At 51.5% G+C, this 7,148-nt stretch overlaps 1 long non-coding RNA gene across 2 annotated transcripts in view; it reads left to right on the top strand.

Annotated features, from left to right (window-relative positions):
- Positions 1-4,192, top strand: part of LOC103665465 — a 69,537-nt gene extending 65,345 nt beyond the window's left edge. For both annotated transcript variants that reach the window (XR_569298.2, XR_005838742.1), the window contains one exon: positions 2,786-4,192. This is a non-coding gene — a long non-coding RNA (uncharacterized LOC103665465). The remainder of the gene's footprint in view (positions 1-2,785) is intronic.
- Positions 4,193-7,148: the final 2,956 nt, after the last annotated feature.

Below are 7,148 nucleotides of genomic sequence, written 5' to 3' on the forward strand. Positions count from 1 at the left end.
CCTGGCCCACGGAGAGAAAGTCCGAAACAATGCCTCTAAACTGAAAACATTTTTGTCTTTCTCCATGGAACAATGGCCATTAACAGCCATGGAACTGGAGCAGAAATGGAACGCAAACCCCAGGGACCTGGGAGCCTGTGGGTGGGGGGGTATGGGGGTGGGGAGGGAGTCAGGGGACAGAAGTCTGGGGACAGCCTCTCCCCACTACCTCCCATCACCCTCCTGCACCCCCTGTCCACCTGAGACACTTCCGGTGGCCGCTGACTCTTCCGTTTGGAATACCATTTGACCCCCACCTTTCAAAGTCTCATGGGGCTCGGGGTTGAGGGGGGAGGCTGCCAGGCCACCCTCTCACACAGCCCAGCAGTGCTCTGGACACTCACCACAGTCAGGAAGGCCAGCAATGGCCATCATGAGACAGCTTAAGGTGGCCCCCCAGGCTCCTGGAGCCTCTGCTGGGGAGCGGACAGGACCATGTGGGTGACCTTGAGGCCAGTGACTGACCTCCTATTCCCTCACTGTGGACCCTCCAGCGTGGGCTCTTTTGGGGGGTAGCTGAGACAATGCACCCCGCTGAGAGTGGGAGATGACGCATTTTTCTGCGGCCGCAAGCCACTTTTGACGGGTCCGCCCCATTGAGGAGCAACCGAAACCTCATCCCACCCAGCACGGCTTTTGTCTGCACCACATATTTGTCTTATTTGGAAGATTTTTGTGGGTTTTCCCGTCTTTCTCCAGCGCTTACTGCCCTGAGGGGGCCCGAGGCCATGGTGGGGCTGCAGGAAGGGGTGAGAGGCATTCCTGGGGCACGATGCCTGGTGGTCTGCGGCGTGATTGGACCTGGGGGAGAAATCTGCCCCCCACAACACCCTGTGCGCCCCAAATGGGCACCCTGGACCCAAGCCACACGCATCTCCTCTGTGGGCCGCCCACGGCTCCTGGGCCTTCCCCGGCCTGTTTCCCGCATCTTCTCTCAGCCTGGCCTGCTCTGGCTCCCCGGCTCTCATGCCTTCATTCCCGCGCTCCTGCGTGCCCGGCTCCTGTGGTTCCTACTCCTTGGCCGGTGCCCACACCTTTCCTCCCTTTTCTTTCTGCCTGTCTGCATTCTGAAGTCTCTCTCCGGGCCTGGCGCCATCTCGGCTCCTCCCAGGTGCCCCTCCCCCCCAACCCTTGTCAGGGCCTCCTGCTTCTGAACTTCAGAAGTGTGTGTTTTCTATCTCTTTGGTGATTCCGAGCACACTCTGCCTCTGTCACAGCTGCCCAGTGACACGGAGGACGGAGGCTGTAGCTTTTGTTCTTTGGTTCCTCCCCCATCATGCCTTCTACAATGCCATCCCTCCCTTAATATTTGACTGGGGCTTCTCAAGGGCGGGCCGTGGACCGATTTGGAGAATCTCAGTGATAGAAGAGACCTAATCCAATGACCCACTCAGAACTTGAATTCCTGGGGCGCCTGGGTGGCTCAGTTCATTAAGCGTCTGCCTTCGGCTCGGGTCATGATCCCAGGGGCCTGGGATTGAGCTCTGCATTGGGTTCCCTGCTCAGTGGGGAGCCTGCTTCTTCCTCTCCCTCTGCCATTCCCTCCACTTGTGCTCTCTGGCTCTCTATCTCTCTGTCAAATAAATAAACAAAAATCTTAAAAGAAAAAAAAAACTTGAATTCCTGCCAAAAGATGTCTGGCTTACATGCCTCTGGTGACGGAGATCTCACTACTTGTTGTGGCAAACCATTCCCTCTTCTGATAGCTCTGACCTTAAGAAAGTTCTTCCTCATATTGAGCTAATACCTGCCACCTTCGGCTTTCCCCACCCGACTTCCAGCTAGACCACATAAATCTATTCCATCCTTCTTGCCTCACAACCACCCTTCAGATGTTTGAAGGTGGCAATCTCCTACCTCTGCAGTCTTTTCTTTTCCAGAGGGAAACGCCTATTATCCTAAACTCCAGTGCCCCAGTGCCCCGATGAACATGGACTTCGAGTGTTTTCCCTTCCCCCCATGTTGAGCGTCTCCCCAAAGCCCTGTTGAATTCATTCTCCTGACGTCATTTTCCCTCTTTCTGGATCAAAATGAACGCCACAGGTCTCGGATGGGACTTGCCACCTGTGGTGACATGAGGTGTCTCAAAGGAAGGACCCACTCTCTCACAAGGTTAAGAAAGGAAGAAAGGATGTGGAGTCCAACACAGGCTCCATCTCAGGACTCCCCTGAGATCATGACCTGAGCCGAAATCTTGAGTCCGATGCTTAACTGACTGAGCCACCCAGGTGCCCCACTTCTGTGCATTTTAATAGAAGTATTCCATAGGGAATACCAAACATTTTAAACCAAAGGGGTGATTCATGGTGGCATTTCAGGCTGCTGAGATATTTTGGGAAAAGCAAGGCTTGTGGAGCCTGGCCTGTCTCTCCCTGACCCTCTGTGGGTGATGGAGAGCCCCCAGCCCCAAGTGTATTTGCATTAGGACCAGACACTTCCCTCCAGTGCCCAGCCCCCATAATCTGTGCCAATTATTAGAACTGAATGCTTTGCTGCCTCGTATAGTTCACTATCTCTCTTAAGTGTCTGTATCTTGTAGCAAGTGAACGAGTCCTTGAGGAAAATGACAGGGATCTTAAAGGCTTCTTATCAATGTTCTGTATCTTCCTTGTGCTTAAACAGATGTAAGCATTGATTAAAACTCATCAAACTGTATACTTAAAATGGTTGTGTTTTATCGTACATGAATTCTATTCTGATGAAGGTGTTTTTTTAAAAATGTTTTTGTATCCCATGCGGAGTCTAGGGTCACGTCCTGCTCATACCTGGATTCACCTACATTTGCGGATTGATTTACTGAGTTAAGCTGGACCTAGCGCTATAGCCGAGAGCCATCTTTGCTTCTAAACTCAATGGTCAACGTGAGAAGACCCCTCAAACAACACGGCTGCAGTGACTCTGCACGGTCTGGCCTTGCCTGCAACCTGATCCTCCACCCAGGGATTCAGGTCCAAATCGAGCAGACACTCTCGATTCCTCAGCCAGCCTATCTTGTCGGATTGCTTTACTATGACCATTGCCATCGCTAGTCCCGCTGGGATTGCAGTTCCCTCATACCCCAGCTCCCTGCCCCCTATTGTCAATCACTGATCTTGAGAGTTGAAGGCTCCTCCCTAACACCCTGAATGTAGGTGCACTATGACTCCAGGTTGATTTATCAGACCATGGCTGTTGCTCTGAGCTTCCTAGCCACTCAGTTCCAGAAGCCATGGGGCAGTGGTCTTCTTGCCTGATGGGCTACTGCCCCTGGGACAAGGTTCTAACCATCTTGCCTGAGCTATGGCTCAAGGTGTCTGGGCCCCTTGGATGCTGAGCCCCGTCCTTCTGCCCAAGTGCCTAGCTTCTTTGACATGCCCTGAACTCAGGAGCGTATCCTTAAAAAAAGATAGTGGCTGCTTGTAGGTAGCAGGGTGGATAATTTTAATTCGCCCATTTATGCTCTCCAGTCTCTTCTAATGATTCCTGAATAAAAGCATCTGTCCTCCCTACCAGACTGCAAGCTCGCTGAGGGCAGGAGCCAAGTCCTGTCCCTCTTGATTATTCTCAGCTTCTGGCTGTGCGCCCAGCACACAGTTGGTGTTTGATAAACATTTATAGAGTGATGAATGAGTTCAATGTCATGAAAACTACGGGGGAGATGCTCATCAGACAGTCCCCCGGTGCTGGTGGAGACAGACCGGAGGCTTTTGCACAGCCGACGGAGCGTGCTTGGTCCAGCCACGTGCGAGAACTGTTTGGCAATCTCTCTCGCCAAGTGAAAGATGCCCTCCCGAGCCTTCACTGAGCGCACAGGAATGCTCACAGCCCGGCAGTACGGAATCGCAGAAAGCTACCGGTGACCTAGATACCCGTCCACAGTGGACACCGTGATAGTCACACAATCAATCACAGCTTCACTCGTCGATGCGAATGATTCTCAGAAACATGGCGCAGATCAAAAAAGAAAGTTGCCGACAGGTGTATACAGTATGATACCACCCACATGATCTTTACGTGCAGAACATACGCTATGTTAGACCTAATGTATTAGGCCCCAGGGCAGGCTGAGGGGTGACTCAGGACCCAGTTCACCCCTCTGCAAAGGGTGTGTGTAATACGTGTGTTTGTGTATGTATATATTTTACTATCTATGCATACGGGTACTATATATTGATATAAACAATATATGATAAAATATAGAGAAAGATAAACATCAAATTCAGGAGAATGGTTGCCTCAGTGGAGCAGGGAGCAGAGAGAGAGATACTTGAGTCAGGTGCACAGAGGCTCTCACCAGTATGGGCAAAGTGATGTTTGCTAGGTTGGGCAGCATGGGTCTGCGGTGTTTATGTTGCCATTCATTAGTCCGTGGTCATTATTATTGTTTCCCCCAGACATTTGTGGCCCCTTTCCCTTCTGAGTGTTAGAACAGAACTTCCTGGTTCCCTGTGGTTGGGGGAAGCCCGTGACTAGTTCTGGCCAATGCTAGAGCATGAAATTGCCTTTTGAGACCCTCCGGATTTCCCTTTTGCTTCTGACAATGCTTGAGATGGTAGTTGTCTTATCAGCTCGGGTCCCTGAGTGATTTCCTGAGCAGAGCCCCCCGCTCATCCTTCAAGGACATGTAGCAGAAGCAGAGGTGTGTCAAGCCACTAAGATATCAGGGTTGTTTGGTACTGCTGCATAATCTAGCATGTTCTGACTGATACATACCTTTTAATGTATCTAGAATATTTCAATTAAAAAATGAAATGAGAGGAAACATCCATGCCCTTCAGGAAAATGCCAAGATTTGTTAAGAGAAGGGGGCATAGGAGAGAAGAAGGGCCTGCAAATCTTTGTTTCCATTAGTTTCCTTCCCTTGAGTGGTGGCAATGGGCAAGCTCAGCAATGAATTAGGGGAGACTTGAAGCTGGAGTGTGCCTGGCATTCCTCTACACCTTCCTTAGAAAGCCACTGGGCACCACTGTGCTTTGCACTAGCCAGGCCTCTGCTTCAGGAAACAAGCCCAGCCATTGCGGGGCATCAGACACCTGCGGGGCAGACCTGGCTTGGAATATTGTGCAGGCTTCTGAGTCCCCCTCCTCCCCTAAGCTGCAGGAACATCAGCCAGAGCAGGTAACGGGAGATCAGAGCAGACAGGATGTGAAGTTCTCACCTTACATGCTTGGCAAGAATGTGAGCCTGGGTTCTTGGGAACTTGGGGCTGGGTGGCTCTGTCACACAGTCTGGAGCCCACTAACACTTCAAACACGAGCCTCCTGCCTTCTTACCTCCGGAGGAAGCGTTCCCGGATTACCTTGACTGGAGGGGAGGAGAGAAGGAGCTGCGGGTTAATACCTGGATTTCTATGGTGCTTTTCTTCTCAAAGCTTCAAAAGACTTCCCCTACTCTGATCTCCTGTGGCCTTCCCCAGAAACAGGGCAAGGAGAAGAAGATTCTTTCATTTCCCAGTCTAGGTGAGGAAATGGGGGCCCCAGAGAGGGTAGGCAAGTGGCCTGCGGTCGCAGAGCAAGACAAGGAGATGATTCTGGTGGGCAAAAGTCTCTGTCTCCAGACCCCATCTCCCCCACCATGGGCCTAGACCCACCCTGCTGGGCTGGCTGGCCTCTCTGTGTGGGCAGCAGGCTCTGTGCTGAGGTGTGGGTCAGGCCCTGAGTCTCCGCTCAGCTGTCCCGGGCCTGAGCAGAGAGGGGGAGGATCCGGGAGAGGCTGAGGTCAGCCCCCCCTCCCACAGAGCAGTGACGACAGGTTGGCTGTAAGCCCCATGGTCCCGCCAACTGGGAGGTCAGGCCACGGAGGCTGCCAGAACACCGGGGCTGAAGAGGGTCCAGATAATGCAACTGGGGTAGCCTTTGTGGGTGGAAATGACATTTCTTGGCTTTAAATAGCTTCATCTCCGGAGCCCCGGAGCCTCGGCGGGGCTATTAATTCCTAGACTCCCAGGGCTGCCCAGCGTCGTCATTCTGTTTGCACAAGCTGTGTAAGATCTCAGGCATTTTTCCTGCCACCCGTGTCCCCACCTCCCTTCAGTTTTCCTGTGTGATTTCAACAAGGGGTTAGTTTATTTCTAGTAGCGGGCCTGGGTTTCAAGCTGACCGCATACATATTTTGTCCTTCTTACAAGTGACACTGCTCAAGTCAACAGCAAACTCTTGAGGGTTTTCTTTGTAACCTGGTTTCTCCAGGAAGAAAAGTAATGTGTGTGCATGAATGACAAAAATAGAGGCCATATCTATGCATGTTCGTGTGTGTGTGTATCAAGTTAATTAGTCAGTGAATCTCCCAGATATTTTTTTTTCTTGATTGTTTGCTAAGTGTCAGGCCCTGTGCCTGCCCTGAGCACACAGGATGAACAAGAGTCCTAACTGATCAAACAGCTGTCATCACCCCCATGCCTGCCCCTCGTGGTGTCTCCCGGCCTAGCTGGGCATCCCGGCTACTCATCCCACACATCTCTGAATCCTGCCTACCTTACCAAGTGGAGAATGATGAAGAGGAAAAGACAGATGGGTACAGGAGGTGCTTAGTGCAGAAAATTGACAGGTCGTGTGGCTGACTGGCTGGAGAAAGAGGATGAATTGATGACCATGCCAAGGTATTTGGCCTGCTGACAGGGAAAGTTGAACAGCTAAGACAGATGCATGGATGGGGGAGGGGCAGTAGGCCACTTGTTTCAGTTTGCTGATAACAAAGTCCAATCACAGCGGCTTAAACACACAGAGCTTTCTTCTCTCATATAAAAGTCCACAGCTCCAGGGTAGGTGGAGTAGCTCCACAGTCACTGGGATCCTCCTACTGTCCTGCTCTGTCATCCTCAAATTCTCTTCATGGCCCAAAATGGCTACTGGAGTTCCACCCATTTCATCCGAATTCCAGGAAGAGAGAGGGAGGAAGGACAAAGGACAAAAAGGGTATATGCACCCCTACCCTTTTAAGGTACTCACCTGGAAGTCCTCTGTCACGCTCTGCTTGAGCCTTGTTGACCAAAACTTAGTCACATGGCTATACCAAGCTGCCAGGAAGGCCTGGAAATGTAGTTTTTTAGCTTGGTGTGTTGCCCAGGGCTTTGTTACTACTGAAGAAGGGAAGGACTGACATCGGGAAGCAACTAGCACTTTTTGCTATGG

The sequence above is a fragment of the Ursus maritimus genome, unplaced genomic scaffold (assembly GCF_017311325.1).
Source record: "Ursus maritimus isolate PB19 unplaced genomic scaffold, ASM1731132v1 scaffold_30, whole genome shotgun sequence".
Taxonomy (NCBI): domain Eukaryota; kingdom Metazoa; phylum Chordata; class Mammalia; order Carnivora; family Ursidae; genus Ursus; species Ursus maritimus.